Source organism: Nelumbo lutea, chromosome 1 (assembly GCF_056320005.1).
Source record: "Nelumbo lutea isolate HS-2025 chromosome 1, American lotus-T2T, whole genome shotgun sequence".
Taxonomy (NCBI): domain Eukaryota; kingdom Viridiplantae; phylum Streptophyta; class Magnoliopsida; order Proteales; family Nelumbonaceae; genus Nelumbo; species Nelumbo lutea.
Window position 1 is genome coordinate 58,321,715 of NC_142684.1, and position 18,573 is coordinate 58,340,287.

Below are 18,573 nucleotides of genomic sequence, written 5' to 3' on the forward strand. Positions count from 1 at the left end.
GATTGGAGCTAAGGCCATACAAAACTGTCTAACAGTTTCAACTGTCTCTTGGATCTTCTTATGGAAATTTTTAAAAACTTGTGTCAATTACCAAATTTATTTGATGATGACTAAATGGTGACTAGTGTAGCTAATACTACATCATTTGATGATAAACTCACTATAAATGCAAACTGGACACCTGTGCAAAAAAATGTTTTCATAGATTTACTTGTACAACAAGTCCAGTGTGGGGGGATGGCGGTAGGCTGTTTGAAACCAGCTGCTTGGAAAAAAGTAAGGCAAAGTTTTTTCACACAAGTTGGGATAGAATTTAATACGAAATCATTTAGTAACAAGATACAAGATCTAAAGAGTAGGTATACAGAGTTTAAAAAGCTGAGGTTTGGGCAAACCAAATTTGGTTGGGATGAAGATAAGCATGTGGTTGTAGACTCACTGAAGACATGGGATAACTATTTATCGGTATTTGCTATACTTATGTGTTTTTTAATTTAATTTTTCTATTTAAGACATTACATATAAATTGATTGGTGTCTCATTGTCTTCTTTTTAGGCTAACCCCAAAGAAAAAATGTTTCGTAATGTGGATTGCCCAAAGTATAACAACCTAGAGGTCATATTTGGGGGAACTACACCTACTAGAAGGTTTTCAGTCATTGGCACGAGGCATAGAGTCTCCCCACCCCGAGATGAGGGGAACATCTCATCTAACCCAGATGTTGATGAGATCCATCAACCATCAGTAGGAATTGATGAATCAAACAATGTTGACACTGACCAAGTTTCGACTACAACCACAAAGCAAACTCCACATAGGAAGAGACCTTTAGAGTTATGTGAAGCAATTGCTTATCAAAATACATCAACTGATAAGAGGTTTGATAGGCTAGTGGAGGCAATAAATGGATTGAAAACGAGGCCAAAGAGTCAAACATCCATGTCTTGTGTATTGGCAAAGCAAAATATCATTGAAGGGTTGGACTAAGGTTTAAAATTTAATATGATGTGCTTGATATGGGGCGTATTGTAACGTATCTTTGAAAATCTGATACAGAATACACATGGAAATTGGATGTTTCATTTGTTTTCATGCATATAGGGGGTGTATGGGGGCATATTGGGGGCGTATCGGGGGTGTATCGAGGCGTATTGACAAAAAAGATACGACGAAAAACTGAAAAAAAATAAAGGAGGAAAGCAAGCTTCTTTTCCTTGAAATAAGTCTTCTTTCACCCCCAAATGACTCTAAAACTCCAAACTTCATTCCTAAAGTGCTAGATTTGCAAAAGTCTGCGAGAAGCAAGTGTGAATCTTTAATTTTTTTAAAGATTTTTCAAATTTAGAAAAAAATGGAAAAATAGGTAAAATTTTTCAATCTTTTATAATATCTTGTGATTTTTTTCTTGAATGTTTAAATTTATGTTGATCTACATTTCTTACATTCAAAATCATATTTTTTTTTTGTTATCAATAAATTTATGGAAATTTCATGAAGATATTTCTAGAAAATATAAATTTACAAAAAATTTGAAAATGTAATTTTTTCCCAACCTATAAAGACTAAATATGTTTTAGATCTATGGATTTATCTATCATATCCATAGAGAAATTGAAATTTCCTCTTTAATATATTTTTTTATTTTTCATATTTTTAGAATTAAAAATAAATAATAATAATTAATTATATTTTATCATTTGATCACAACAATTGAATGTATTATAATTCTATGGATGATTTACCATATCCACAGACCAATTGAAATTTTCTTCTTTAATAATTATTTTTTTATTTGGGAAATCTATGATGCAGAAAAGATATGGTATGGAAAGAGTTCTAACCAATCAAAACCCACTCAGGAATTTTGATAAATAATACCTAATTGGCTACCATGTTTATGATTCCAGTTTACTAGTCAGACGTTTTTCAGATATCATATCTTTTCCATGTCATAGTCGAACCCTTTTTTTATTTTTTTATTTTTAGAATTAAAAAATAAATAATTAATTAATTTTATTTTATCATTTGATCACAATGATTTAATATATTATAATTCTATGAATGATCTATCATATCCACAAAGCAATTGGAATTTCTTATTTAATAACTATTTTTTGAATATATCATATAATGTTTATTTATTTTTTATAATTTTTGAAAATGAATAATACATAATAATTATTTAAATAATATATAATTATTAATTATATTTTCATATAGAAGTTGTGCCAATGTATCTTTTATGGTTGTACAGGAGAGTTGGGTTTTTCTCATCCCATAAAACATTAAAACTTAAGAATTATAATTAAGCATAGGATTTTTAGTGAAATTATAATTAGCTATAATATATTACTTCATAAAATTATTAAAATATATTAATTTAATGTATATACACCTCATTGAGGTACTATATTTAGTATTGTTGATGTATTCTTATGATTTATTAAAGTATTTATAGTATTTCCAAGCATATCTATATGTATCTTAGTTTTTCTCCGATACGTATGCATATCCAAAGTGTATCCCAATACGTCTCTTAAAATTGTCTTTCTAATACACTTGGCATTTCCGATACTTTGAACCTTGGGCTGGACCATAATGATTATGTAAGGCTATATGAGGTTTTCCAAAATCCAAATGCAAGAGAGTGGTTTCTTAACATGCCTCCAAACCTCAGGCTCCATTTGGTTTGTAGGATAGGGATGGGAAAAGATGAATATTCTTAAATAATTCCTTTTTCCCATGTTTGATTGTTGGGATACAGTGGTTTGGGACGAGAAAAGTGTGAGACATGGGATCCCAAAAACAAGTGACCTGGATCCCACCAAAAGAGCGTGACCCCGGTGAAAAAGGAAAATAGTGAGATGCGTCTGAGAAAGATTATCAGGCTTTGCCAGACTTGGAACTCGAGAGTTTCTTCTCCTTTCAGCCCAACATCCTAATGGTCGTATCTTCAACGACTTTTCGGTGATCTCGAGCAAACGTGAGACTATATCTGTAATCCTCTTGCAACAACAAGCCATTTTCACTATTTTTTTAATATATTTTGATGCATATGAAGGCATTCCCCATTGTTGCAGGCAGTCTGCAATAACCGAGCCTCCTGTCATCTTCCTCACTAGTTCCGGAAAGGAGAAACTTCATTCTCATTGTGTAATCGAGACTTGCACTTATTTTTCTTTTTGTTGTGTTATTATTCTTTTTGGATATGTATCTTTGAGCATAGGAACAACTAAAGCTGATCCCAAAACAGCAAGACTTGCCACCATTTTCACCTCTCGAAGAGAACAATACGACTCTGACACCCAAATCAACCTTAGATCCACTAGCCCCAAAGAAAACCCATTTCCTAGAACCATCAATAGCGTCAGAGAATTCCCTCTTAGCCGTGACCCAGAAACAAAATTTTTCAATATGCCAAGTGAGTAGTTGTTCTTATCCTCCACAGTCATTCCCAAGAGGGAAACTCCAACCCCAACATCAACCTTCCTCTTAGGATACTCAGAACTAGGCAACCCAAGTCTAAACTCAGTCTCTTTGAGGTTGTACATTTTTGTCATCCTCCTCTTCGATACAAACAATGGATTCTTATCTAACCTGTTTTCTAACATATATTCTTTATCTAACATATTTTCTTTTCTTTAGAAATGAGTCAATTGTATTCTGAAATGTGTATTGGGGTTCTCTTTTAATTTAGTTTTCTATAGAAAGAGGTATTTACATTGTTGCTTATAGAAGTTATTTCATGAATTTGTTTAGGCATTAGAAATTGATTTTTTTTACTCTTACTTTTTCAGAGTTTTACATATGTTTTCATGTGGTCTATAAATATCGATTACTCTCAATCAATAAAATTGATTTTTTTTACTCTTACTTTTCCTTAGTTGTTGTGACTATTATCTAGTCATCTATCTCTTTGTTATTTGTATTTCCTTTTTATTCTGTACTTTCACTTTGTGAGAATATCGGACTTACCCCAAAACCACCAATCCCGTTTTGGGACCACCAAAGCATGAAAATCCAGAGGCGAAAATGAATAGAGGTTAGCTTCTCGAGCATAAATAACCTTGTTCATTTGCATAGATCCGGTAATTAAAACAAATCTGAAATAAATGTCAAAAAATAATAACACAAATTCAAATATCATGATCAATTGAACAGTCATTTAATGGAATATTTAGGAGTAATAAGATTACCCCATCTAACCATTAAGCAGTTAAGGAGCTAACAACTACTTCAGTGTTTATACATTGACTAAAAGATAACCCATTGAACTATTAAGTATAAGCAAATAAATCATCACCAAACAATCTCTTGGAATCATGACATATTGCTTCAGTATCACAAAGTGTACATTTGTGTATGTATAGCTAGAATTGTTGTATTTTTGGCATTATAACATATCTGAAGTTTGATATACAGATTAAATATGTTTGTCAAAGTTTGTGATGATGGTTAGCTTTCTGTTTTGATAGTTTTGATCATGATGAATATGATATTTGGTATTTTTTTAATACTTCTAAACTAATGTTCTGAAACAAGGCTGATCTGATTGACTGGATTCAACCAGGTTCACTTGGTAGAGACACTTTAGCTTAAGTTATGTTTAGTTTTGTACCACAGGCATAATAGTCAAATGCTTGTATATGTTCTATTTTATATAGATCCATCCCAACTTACATGGCGCAGACTAGCAAATTAGACACTCTACACATAACCTCTATTTGTAATGATTGACTAGGAGAGGGTAACCAACTTTTTCTTCTCATAGGATCACATTCAGACTTTCTCTTCTTCTGCTGCACACACTTCAAGACCACCATATCCTGATTTCAAAATACCTCTAAAGCACAATGCTTCTCTTTATGAATGTTCAACTTCAATATTTGAAAACAAAATAGCAAAAAAAAAAAAAAGTTGCTGCCTTGTAGTATTATACATTAACCATAGATTTACAAAGGCTAACTAGGTTGGGTGGATCTACTGAAATGGTGGGAAAAGAAAAAGACATGAGGTGGTAAGAGAAGAATAACCACCTCTTGATAATTATATGGTCTATTTTACAAGTATTTGACTTTCAAAGGAACTTTAAGAATTGAATTCATACATAATCACCTCTTGATATTTTTTAGAGCTAATGATGGTTTAATCACCTCCTTATATGTTTGCTATGTTTCTTGTGTTACAGGAAGACTTGTCGTTGTAGGGCAATGGAGGTTTCAAACTTGTAGTAGAAATCTACGATAAACCTGCAACAAAGTCATGGACTATGTGTTGACCTCTTGAATTCAAATTTTCTCATTTGGGCTTAGGTGTTATTTCAATTCTTCTATGTTTATATATGCTGCCTTATGTAGGCAAGCTTAGTTTGGCATGAGTATTTCTATATAGTTTCTGGTGCATGTATGAAGATTAAGGTTGATAAGTTGTCTGTAATTTCCTTCCAGAACTTCAAGTTAAATACCATGTGAACTGTATGGACCGCCTTGCATTTGTTGGATGTTTTTAGACTTGTAAAATGATGAACCACCCTACAGTCATCCAATAATCTAGGAAGCTAAATATCATGTGAATAGTATGGACATGGATGCATATCTTTTATGTAAGAAATTGAAATTACATTTGCAAATTTATCTACCACAAGTTTGGCAGATAGGAAGGTCAGGTCTATGTAGTTACTTGGTAGCATCATGAAATGTGCTTGCAAAATAGTAAATTAAGCTAATAAGAAGTTTACAACTGAAGACAAACTTCTCTCATTTGTACTTGGCCCTTATCCTTTTTTTTTTTCTCTCAAAAGATTTTGTACTCTTTTCAACAAACTTCTCTCACTTGTACTTAGCCTTTATCATTTTGTTTAAGTAATGCCCAAGAACCTTATTTATGACATACCCATGTAACAATGTACTCATGCTAACTGAAACGTTAACCCTAAACTAAAGACACTAATCAGAGAGAAAGAGAGAGAACCAAAGCAACAAGAGCTCATTGGCTTATTAGCGTGAAGCCCAACATGTCGGACCCAACTTCTAAAAAAGCTTAATAAGGCCAAGTCACTCTATGTTAATTACTTATAGTCAATTTGGCATATGGCAAAGAAGATTATGTAAATAGAGAGAGAAAGAGTTCTACAAGCATGTGAATCTTAAAACAAGAAGGCAAACTAGAGAGAAAAACACAGAAGGTTGCAAAAATGTCCACCTCTAATTATTTTCCCACAAAACAAACATGGGAAAATGAACTTTCCCATTATTTTCCCTTGTATAACCAAACGGTGGAAAGTGAAATTTGGACACTTTCTCATCCCATCCCATCCAATTTTTTCCAAAAACCAAATGGAGCCTTAGGAAAAATTGGGTGATGAGTGTCCTTATCCGTTGAACTACAAAATGGACTTATTCCATAAGAGGAATTTGAGAACACATATGCCTTGTTTAAATTTCAAAATATTGGCTACTTTTATTTTTTTATGGTTAAACTGTTGTTTGGATAGTTAGACTTGAGAACACATGTGCCTTGATGGTTTTTTTTATTGGTCTCACTTGAAGTAGGTTGATGGTAAATGAATGGCTTTATAGATACATATGGTGAATGCAGGTTTATGCTCTCATATTTTTATGGTTACACTTGAAATAGGTAGGTGGGGAATAGATGGATTGATAGATATGTATGGTGAGTGCAGGTTTATTTTCTCTCAATTATTGTTATGGTTATATAGGTAGATGGTGAATGGATGAATTGATAGAAATATATGGTGAATACAAGTTCATTTGCTCTCATTTTTTTTATGGTTACACTTGACATAGGTAGATGGTGAATGGGTGTTGGATGGCTAAATATGTATGGTTGTGTTTTTTTTTTTTTTTTTGCTTTTTTTTTTACTATTTTGCCTCATTCCTTCATTAAGCCATCAAAGGGATGGTAATACAGGTTTATGGGTTTGAGGCAGGTTAATGATGAATGAATGGATTGGTGGGATATGTATGTCTGTTCTTTTTTTTTTTTTTTTGCTTTTTGTTTTACTATTTTCCCTCATTCCTTCATTAAGCCATCAAAGGGATGGTAATACAGGTTTATGGGTTTGAGGCAGGTTAATGATGAATGAATGGATTGGTGGGATATGTATGTCTGTTCTTTTTTTTTTTTTTTTTGCTTTTTGTTTTACTATTTTCCCTCATTCCTTCATTAAGCCATCAAAGGGATGGTAATACAGGTTTATGGGTTTGAGGCAGGTTAATGATGAATGAATGGATTGGTGGGATATGTATGTCTGTTCTTTTTTTTTTTTTTTTTGCTTTTTGTTTTACTATTTTCCCTCATTCCTTCATTAAGCCATCAAAGGGATGGTAATACAGGTTTATGGGTTTGAGGCAGGTTAATGATGAATGAATGGATTGGTGGGATATGTATGTCTGTTCTTTTTTTTTTTTTTTTTTTGCTTTTTTTTTTTACTATTTTCCCTCATTCCTTCATTAAGCCATCAAAGGGATGGTAATACAGGTTTATGGGTTTGAGGCAGGTTAATGATGAATGAATGGATTGGTGGGATATGTATGTCTGTTCTGTTTTTTTTTTTTTGTTACATCTACACCTAGTTCTTCTCTACACCATCAAAGAGGTGGTATTGCAAGTTATGAGAAACACATGCTTGGTCATTATCATGTAGATGTTAGATTAGTAGGCTTAGGTGTCATCAGCATGAGAAGTCATTTGACGTCAGGATTCAAATTTGTTAGGTATTTTATAGTCATTCATTATTTATATGCTAGATCAAAATGGTTGACAACTCAACTAGGACAGTAGTGTTGTAAGTAGCTTTAACTGCTGCAATTGATGATGAAGAGCAACGAATGATGAAAAATGTCTTCATTATGGAAGAACTGGAGAAAGAATAAGAGATGTTGATCCCTAAGACACCCTACCATGATGACATTACCGGCTGGGTCAAACTATTTAAAGAATTTCATCTACAGTGGTGGCACTAGATGTTTGAATATGTTCAAATTGACACCACCACTGTTTCTTAGATTAGTAGTTTCATTGAGACAGAGAGGGTTAGTGAAAGATAGTCCATGAACAGATTGGAATTCTTTTACAAGTGATGGCACAATAAATCAAACCAAGATACTACAAACCACTTTTAACATTCTAGTGAAACAATTTTACAACACTTCAACACTGCTTTGAAGACCATCTGTGAGTTTGGCAAAGATATTGTGTAGCCCGATGATCTGACAATTGTTCCACCACAGATTATCAATAATCTGAAGTATTATCCATGGTTTGAGGTAATTCATTCAAACCGTGGAGTGTTTTATTCCTCAATATACCATAATAATAAAACTTCATCTGAATTTCTTTTTTCCTCTGTGCAAAAATGTGCCGATGCTATAGATGGTACATATGTCTATGCATGTATTCCAGCTAGTGAGCAAGTGCCATTTAGGGGACGAAAGCCAATCACCACCCATAATATGTGTGCATGTTCAATTGACATGTTCACTTTCGTTGAAGCATGATGGGAAGGTGTTGCACATGATTCAATGATAATTTTAGAGACTGTCCAAAACCCAAAGAATATGTTTCCTTTGCCACTGGAAGGTCAACAAAACTATCAAATCATTCCAATATAATAGATTCGTCAATAAACTAATAGATACAATTTCAATTTCATGTAGGAAAGTATTATGTTGTTGATTCGGGTTACACGAATATGCCTGGATTTATATCTCCATATAGTTCAAAAATGTACCACTTGAGTGACTTTTAAGGGAGAGGTGATCGTCCAAAGAATGCCGAAGAGTACTTTAATTATGTGCAATCTTCACTGAGGGATGTCATAGAATGGTGTTTTGGACTTCTAAAAGCATGTTTCCTAATTCTGAAGTTGATGCCTCCCTACCCAATTCAAAAGCAAATCAGGATTGTGTTTGCTTGCTGTGTTCTACACAATTTTGTCTGGATGTTGTGGATATAGGATGTGTATTGGAATGGATTCCTAAAGAGGATGTTCCCGTTGAAGGAAAGGGAAGGACGCTCCATGGTGTAGCACAAACTCCAATTGAAATAGGTTCATAGGCCACTAGATGGACGGAACAAGTCAAAGATGAAATCATGTTTAAGATTGCTGATCACTACAACCTATGTGATAGTCATAACCAACCAAGAAATAATAGGAGGAGATAATCTACATGGCAAGTGTTTGTTTTGATTGGATTCTTGAATTATTTGTTTTCTCTATGTTTAAATTATAATATGTATTGCACTGGTTGTTATGGACATGTATTTATTTAATATTTGAATGGTATGAATTAATTGAGTATTTAAATTATAATATTTGTTTTCTCTATGAGGTTATTCATGGAGAAAACTGAAAAAAAAATAATTATGAAAGATGGTTTTATAAATGCCCTACTAGTGAGGTACGAAACCAGCACAAGAAATATTTGTGATTAATGTTACTTAATATGAAAAATGAGTAATGCAATTGATTTTTGTTATTCTTGTATTTCAGCTGCATGAATATGACTTCATGTTGGTAGATAATTATACACCGGATGAACCTCAAGTGCACATCATTGAACAACACAACACTACTCATGGCAATGCGGACTATAAGAAGTAACATGTTGTTGCACTTGGAGCTTGTGCATGTTGTTGCGGAATGATGTGTTTCATCATTTTGATGATGCTTTTAATTATTATTTTGTTAGTATGGAAATAATTTGTAAGGATACTTAATTTGTTTTGCAAACTGTAGTGGACATGTTTATGTAGGTACATACGTCTAGAAATACAATATCATATTGATAGTTGGACCAATTAAAGTCTGTATAACAAATGCAAATTCATACGAGCAAGCCCCACAAACTTGACTTGTGGACCCCACATAAATGACAAGTGGGCCCCATCCATGCCAAAGCCATATAGTAACCATGTGGTGTTATTTGTAACCAATGCATGATAGTGGTAAGTGTGTGTGGGGCCCACACATGGTAAATGTAGGTCGAACCCATAAGACGAGGGTGCAATGTCATTTGGGCCAATGTGACCCAACCAGATTGGGCCAAGTGTCAGATATGCACTAAGTAGCCCACATCAGTAATGTGCACTGAGCATTATCAACAGTCTTTGGGCTATTGTGATCTTCCAACAGCTATATGAATAATCACCCATATCAAATGGTCTTTGGGCTACTCAGGCCTTAATGCAAAAGTCCAATGCATCTTCCCCCAAAAAGATTTGTCAAACAACCCTTAAATTTTCCTCCAATCAAATGGTAAAAGACAAAAACGCAAGTTATCGGGCTTCTAAATAACCGACAACTCACACAGAAAGACAAACAGGGCCTTCTGTCCTAACATCTACCATCATTATGTAAATACAAAAGTGGTTACCGATGTGATGTGATATTATACTATAATGGCCCCTATAGGAATTCGAGCATCAATTACTACCAAAAAGATTATAGGTGGTAATTACTATTATCATAGTAATTATAAATTGCTTAAGTGACAATTTAAGGCCCAATGGATATTCCCCACATTACATGCATGATAATTAATATAGAAATTTGTTAGTATTCATGCACTCTCTTCCTTGTAACATGATTGTATCATTTTTTTTCTTTTGATAATTATAATTGCATCATAATCTTCGCATAATAGATCTTATAAATCAACATTTAACTTGTATAATTTTCTTCGACCATTGGTTAGTGTGAGGGTACAATCTCAGGCTAACAAGCATGAAAACAGGGCTCCAATCTATGATGAACCATGTACAAGCTGAAAATGCTGGATGTTAGGTCTGTCTATATTCAATCCATCCCTCTAAAGTTTAAGTTTTTGCATCCTAACACTTTAAAACAGGACACATACAAACTGACATCGTGGATGTTAGTTTGAAAACACGACAAAGAAAAGACAAGGAAATTATGTCCATGATGTACCAAGATATATGCCAAATGAAAACTATGAATCAAAAAGCATTAATGAAATAACTTGTTAATCTGTATACCCATAAATTAATAGCGTAGTGCAGAACAGAACGGTTCCCATCAATAGTAGTTAGAAATTTCAGTTGCTGTTTAGCTGATGTTACAAGGTCTTCACTTATGACTTGCTGTGATTCAAGCCACTCTAGTTCTTATTCCTTCTCCATTTCTTAGAAGGGGAATAATTACCAGGTGACAATACAGAATATCACTCTCCTGGGATATGAATTCGTTGAGCAATTTATGAAATATCAGTATAATTGATAATCTCCTTTAATATCAAGGTTTTCAAAACCGGGCTGAACAGGGAACTGTTTTGGGGACCAGTTCTCAGGTTGAACGATTTGATCATTCGGTTTGAATGGATGGCTCATTTTGTCTTAAAAAATAAAAAATGGCCAAAAATCGTTGTTTAGTTAGCAGTTCGACTGCCCGGGTCAGCGGGTTGCTGACCAAATCAATGGTTTTTGGCAAAAAAATGATTTTAGGGTGAAACAGAACCAGTTACCTAACTAGTTCCCGATTTTTCCAATCTAACCATCTGATCTAGTCTGATTTTGAAAACCATGTTTATTATCATCATTTCTTTTCAACCCAATCTAATTAAGATAGGATAACAATAGCAATAGAGAAAAGAGGATATTCTAATTCAATAAGAATTAGATCTTTCTCACGGTCAATCTACAAATTGCAAAGATGACATTATATATTATTATGCAAAATTTAGATGGAATAAATAGTGACATCAGAGAAAATCAAGTCAATCAACAATACAGCATTGAAGTAAGACCAAGGCTTTATATAATTAAATCAAGAACAGAAAATCGATAATATGTAACTGAACCTCAAAATACTAACATAGGGCCTATTAGTTTGCACTAAATTCTCAAATCTGAATGCCTCTGAAACTATAATAATTACTTTAAATGTGTATTGGAGTTGGCCAACTTTTCTTGGTTCTGAAGTCCAAGGAATATTGTTCTGAAATCTGATTCAAAATTTTCAATTCTGAACAGTATCAAATGACCATTTTAACCTTGAATATGAAAAGTTTATTTAACTATTTAACAAATTAATTAATAATAAATTAAATGAATATAAAATAAATGGCAAAATTGGAATTGATAAAAACTATCAAAAGAATGAATAATTATTTATTAATTAAAATAAGTAACTATTTATTAAGATATATTTAGTACATAATATTTTATTAGTTATTTCAGTAAAAATTAAATAAGTAAATAACAATTATTCAATAATTGAGAAAATAATAAAATAATCATTCATATAATAAAAATTTTTATTTTAATTTATAATATTTTCTAAATTAGTTATTTTAATAGTTAATTAGTAAACAAATAAAAAATAAATAATTTCAATAATTAATTACTTAGTTTTAAAATTTTTGTGAATTGTTTATCAATTAAAAATTAATACAATCATCTTAGTTATTAAAATAATTAATATTTTTAATATATTATTTAAATAATTATCTAATTATTAATTTTATGATTGAATATTAATATATTTTAATAATTATTAATTTGTTTAATTAATTAAGTAATAAATAATGATTGAAATGGCTATTGTAATTATTAAAAAATAACTATTTGAAATTATAAAACTGTTTTTACATATTAAAATAATTAATTCATTTAATAATACATCATTAAACTAAATTAAATATAATTATTACTATTATTATTATTATCATAGTCCACATGGGTCACCCGAAATGGGTACCCTTGTGACTTGTGTGGAAGATGGGTGTATTGTAAATAATAGAAATCAAATATAATAAGAGGGATAAAACTGGAATTAAATATAGTTCAGTATGAACTATTTACGAACAACAACCTTCGGGAAATAACAGGAAACAACGGCCAACAACGTACGTAAAAGGAGTATCAAGAAATAACAAAAAAAAAATATCTACGGAAAGAGCCGAAGACTCGCGGTGAATGCTTCACCGTCGGCTAAGGCCAGAAACTCCCGTTTATGATCAATTCACAGCTTCAGCCCACATACAAAGCTGTGTTTTACGATGGAAACGCTGGTGGATAGAAGTTCCCCGGCCCAAACCCAACATGCATAATCCCCCAACCTGAAACCAGATGAAAAAGTAAGGGTTTTACCAAGAACCGAGCCGAAGGAATAAAACACATCAGAGAGCAACATCGTCAAATACTGCGAGGAACCCAAATTGGCACTGTAGCAGTAGAATACAGCAATGACGCCAACCCAAACCCAAAGACACGATCAATACAGGGAAAATGAGAGGGAGAAACATGCAAAGAACAAAAGCTGGGGAGAGCTTAGAATCTCAGCATTGGAGAAAAAAGTGTCTCTACTCTCTACACAGAGAAACAACAGAGGCCCGAGAAAAAGAATGGGAAGTTTGGTGGTTTCTTTTGATTCTCACCGTCCGATTATATTGAGCAAAGAGAGAAATTAAAATTTTACTAGGAGAAATTTGGAAAGGCTGCATTTGTTTGAGGTGCAATATCGAACCGGGTAAAATTTACAGCCCGGTTCGATTTTACATGCGTTTGGAGAGAATGTAATTTTACATCGTAAATCAGTGTACCACTTTCATTTCTCTTTACATTGATAGTCAGTCAATGTAAATTATACATTCAAATTATCGATGTAAAACCAAATTATCCTTATTATTTACATATTGTCTTAAAATACGTTTACTGTTTTTGAAAATTGACATAGCTGTCGGATTGGTGGGCCATACATGCCATTACTGCTACTGCTAATTTTCGTGCTAAGGTCGTTGATGTGTGGTTTGAACGAAGAAATGAGGGAGATGGAGAGGAGGGACAACCCGGGGGAGAGACGTCGGCGCGTGGCCTGAACGATGAAAAGAGGGAGACGGCATGTGGCATCCAGATGCTCTTCATTTTTCTGTTCTCTTCGAGTCTGACGAAAGGGAGATGTCATCAATAGCAATTGACCCAGATGACCCAGTTGCTCTTCCGTTTTCTTCAGGGGTGACCAGCTTGCCGAAAGGTGTTATCTTCACTCATAAGAGCTTGATCTCAAGAGTGGTTGATTTTGATGAGCCTTTTTAAAAATTCTGGTTTTGATGCACTCCTTCGCTCTCTATATATTCAAACTCAAGTTTTGATGAACTTCTTTAACAAATGCAGCTGCAACTGTGAGGTCTTTTGTTCGGGCCCTTCGTTGAACTCGTGGAATCTTCTCGACTGGCTGGTCCACCCTCCGTTATTATTTGTTAATGAGGTGTTAATTGGTACAAGGGGAAAGCTGTGAACACAAGGTTTTCACGCCATCATCACTTCGTTTCCCTGTGTCATGACCAACTTTTTGATCGGAGCCTAGCCTTCTACATGTCAATGCAGTTCAAATGGATTCAGATTGAGAATCCTTCCATTGTCCTCACTCTTGAGCGACTTCTTAATCGAAGTTTGGGTGTCTATCACCTGTTCTCTATGAAAATCAAGAAGAGATTTCTTGCTCAACACTCAAAAGAGAAAAGACAGATTGTCTTGATCAAAGAACAAAGGAGAACGAGTCACATGAGTGAATGGTTCAAAGAACCGTAGACAATATGTGTGGCTCTTGTGCTGACACATTAGACTTAGGTCAGATATTAACCCCATAGGACTTCTGTGGTAAGGAGCATCCCTCAGAGAATGATGAAGCACACAAATGGTTCTCACTGGCGAAGATCCCAGAATGATTTTCAATTTGGGGTTTGGGTAGAGCACCATCTCCCTCATCGTCTCCATCTCCCTTAGCGGAAAAGGTGTCATGTGGGTTTCTAACTTTTTTTGGAACACAGCGTTTCCAACGATGAAATCACCGCCGCCACTGCAAGGGGGTTTCTGACGGCGAAAAACAAAGGGAAAAGGATCAGGGTTTCTTTTGCTCCCTTCAGCTATATTTTTGGATCTACCAAAATCACCATCACCGCCACAACTTCCAACAGTGGCGATGAACAATAAGGGTATTTTAGAAATTTTAAAATAATCACTACTCACATAATGTCACATGCGAATGAAGTGTGACGGAAAATTAACGACAAGTGAGGTTTTAGACAATTGCCAGAAAACTTAAGGATACTTTAAAATAATAGCTAAACGGTAAGGGTATAGTTAGTCAATTAGCTAAATAGTAGGAATAGTTTAAGGAAATTGCCCTTATTTTATTTGCCATTTGATGTTCTCTACCATCTTGTTGAGTGCTTAATGTATATTATGTGTTAGCATAAACAACTTTGTATTCTTGCATGCTTCTCCATTTTACCTAATTTGTGTGTAAACTTTCTATAACTTGAGTCCAAAGTTATTAAATTTTCCTTGGAATATTGGTGAAGTAGAGGCCGGCTTAATCAGGTCTGTGTGGGGTGCCTAACACCTTTCCACACTATACCTTGGTCCCTGGATCCTAAGAATCTCATCCCCATATTCCATTCCGCCCCCCTCCAGATGGAGTAGCCACAACTATTAAATAAGACATTGATCTGGCCATATGTTCATCATTCAATTAATCTCTATTAGCTCCAAAATAACCCACCATTTATTGGAGCATTCCCTTAATGAAATTAATTGTTCATAGTTTCAATCTTTAACTTGTTTTAATTGGCAGATATCCAAATTCTGACTGTATGAATTGGAAAGAGCCATTGGATTTAACCATTAGTTTGGGTGCGGTAAGAGTTTGTGGGTTGAAAGAAACACATGAAGAATGGGAGGAGAGAAAAGGACTGGCTGGGGTCTCATAAATCACAATCCCTTGAAATGCTGCCAAGAGAATTGATTAATTACTTCTACTTGCTTAGAGTAAGGAAAGTCGGTCATTTTGTGGGATGTGGAGGAGGAGGACCTTTGCTCTAGATTTTTGTTAATACTCTGTCTTGCATAATTGCACAATGTCAATCCTCTTAAGATGCCTTGCTACAGTTCAACCTCTAAGCTTCCTAGGATTGCACAGTCACGCAATGTAAATCCTCCTTGAATGCCATGGCTAATACTGCAGAATTTTTTTTTTTTTTTTATCTTTTGAAGCTGCTCTAGGTTTATGTTATGCTCAGTCTTGCATAGTTGCACAATGTCAATACTCTTGGCTGATTTTCCTTGGGACAACATTGTTTTTACAACCAACATCCTCTGTTTCAGAGGGTAATCTCAACTGTTCTAGTTACTGTATTTATCTAGAGCTTGTTGAGACCTTGGTTTTACAATGGTTTGTCAATGTCTATTGATGACACCACTGATATGATCCTCCAGTTGACATGCCAATATTACCAACAAAGAAGAAATGGGGAATGCTTCAAATTTGGCCTTGGAAATGCATGTTTCCAAGGTCTGCAACTTATAAGGTGCTGTTACAATAGGCAAAAACCTTAAGCTGTTAGACATTACATTAAGCAAGGAGGCTGCACTACTGGTTTTTTTGGTTGTTATAAAGGATAATGAGGAAAAGCATTCCTCTATGCATGTTCTTAAAATTCACAAATTTGGTTAGTCTTTGCTTCATTACTAGTTTATTTTCAGTGAAATATTTATTTGTAAAGGTAAAAGATCCTGAAGGACTTGATTGCTTGATGTCCCTTTTCTTCTCTATTTCTGGACAAAGTGAAAGCAACTTCATATGTTACTACATTTCACTATAGCCCATAACTAGGGCTGCAAGTTGGGCTAGGTTATGTCTGGGTGAGGTTAGCTCTAATCCAATCTGAATTGTTGATCCCCCCAACGGTGACTTTAATTATTGAGTTGGGTTTTTATTGGTCCAATTTGCTTTAAAAGATGTTCTCTCTTTCTCTCTCTCTCATATATATGTATATATATGAAGAAATATTAGTGATGAAATTATCATTCTAATTTTATCAATTTGGAAAATGTATGGGGAATGGCATCTTATTGCCATATATAGTATAACCATGTAAACCATCATCATCATCATCATCATCTAAGCCTAGTCCCGATTATGTGGGGGTTCTACTATATGAATCGTGCTTTGTCATTTTGTTCTATTCATTGCCATGTACATTGTTAAATATGGCCAAAGGCAACATGTGTCAAAATGAACATTATATATCATGTGTGTGTATGTGTGTTTAACAGTTCAAGTCAAATTCTGATACCATTTTAAACCCTATACAAGTTCAGCATTGTTGATTGATGATTTCAATATCCAAAATATTCTCTCTTACATTATCAGAAGCTCCCACTTCTCACTGTTTTAAGTCAAATCTCTTTTACAACCATAAATCATAAGGGCCAGGCTGGCCCTGTTCTTTCTCCAGAACTATTGGGAACAAGTGTGAAAAGTTTTAGAATCCAATTAATGTGAGGAAACCTTAGTGCTGTATGATGAATCTATTCAGTGTTGAATACATTTTTAATTTTATTTGATTGAACTATTTCAACAGCTGTGAGAGCTTGTTGCAGAAAATGAACACCAAATACCGTCACTGGCATTTTAGTTCGATGTGGAAGGATGCTTCTCGTCATTGATTTTAAATTTATAATTTGTTTGTACTTTGTATATATAAACAATTAAATTTTAAATTTTAAATATTAATTGTGGGTGGAGTTTTACTTCGATGATGGGGTGTTATCCAAACACTTGCAAATGTGAAACATTTAATTTACCTTTATCCCATTTTACACTCTCATCAAATCGGTTCCCATTCTACATTCGGTGTAAATTTGCCAAACATAGCCTTTAAAAGAAAAATCAATATTGACAAAAGAGAGAGCACGAAACTCTCTTTATTATAGCCTAAACGCAAAGAGAAATAAATAGGGGGAAAATGAGAGGGAGAAACATGCAAAGAACAAAACCAAGGGAGAGTTTAGAATAAAAAAGGTGTCTCTGCACAAAGAAATAAAGGGTTTCAGAGAAAGAGAGGGGAGAGAGAGAAAGATGGATTTCGATGGTTTCTTTTGATTCTCACCATCCGATTAGATTTGGACAAAGAGAGAAATTAAAAATTTACAAGGAGAAGTTTGGAAAAAAAATCAATCATTGTTGAAAGAGAGAAGTGAAACTCTCTTTTATCGTAGCAATATATATGGAAAATCAGCTTATTGGGTGTAATTTCTAGGTTGAACTCTAATAGGTTGGAACTTTGGCGTAGTTTCTCTAAATCCCAATGATAGCAAAATTTGTTGGGAACATCTTTGCATTTGTATGCTTTAATTCACGAGAAGATGCTCCCAATTCATGGTTGGGAGTGTTGTGAGGACCAATTTGTGAGGAGCAAATCTAGATTCATCCAGGATAATGTCACATTTGAATCTAGCTCTAATTAGAAAGTTTGCTTGAATTTAAATCAAGTTCGAATATCTAAGTAAGCTTGATTAGTTATTCCAACTTAGGTTCCACTAATAAAATGTTTCACTTAAAAGGTCATCAACTTGGCTCAATTGACATATATATACATACATATATTATAGAATATAAAAATATATTTTATAATATATTATGAAACAATATTTTTATATTCTATATATAATATAAGAATATATTATATATTATAAAAATATATCATATATATTTATAAAATATAAAGATATATTTATTTTGAAACTTC

At 33.7% G+C, this 18,573-nt stretch overlaps 2 long non-coding RNA genes across 3 annotated transcripts; both read left to right on the forward strand.

The window, feature by feature from the left end:
* The first annotated feature begins 2,648 nt into the window (after positions 1 to 2,648).
* LOC148874718 (uncharacterized) lies at positions 2,649 to 5,492 on the forward strand. Its single transcript, XR_016094834.1, has 3 exons — positions 2,649 to 2,984; positions 3,082 to 3,154; positions 5,190 to 5,492. It is a non-coding gene; the product is annotated as an uncharacterized LOC148874718 (long non-coding RNA).
* An 8,280-nt stretch (positions 5,493 to 13,772) lies between these two features.
* On the forward strand, positions 13,773 to 17,579 carry LOC148874719 (uncharacterized). 2 transcript variants are annotated; one of them, XR_016105236.1, is made up of 3 exons: positions 13,773 to 14,015; positions 14,156 to 14,976; positions 17,407 to 17,579. It is a non-coding gene; the product is annotated as an uncharacterized LOC148874719 (long non-coding RNA). The 2 variants fall into 2 exon arrangements; XR_016105237.1 differs by having other exon boundaries at positions 13,789 to 14,015; positions 17,426 to 17,579.
* The last annotated feature ends 994 nt before the right edge of the window (positions 17,580 to 18,573 follow it).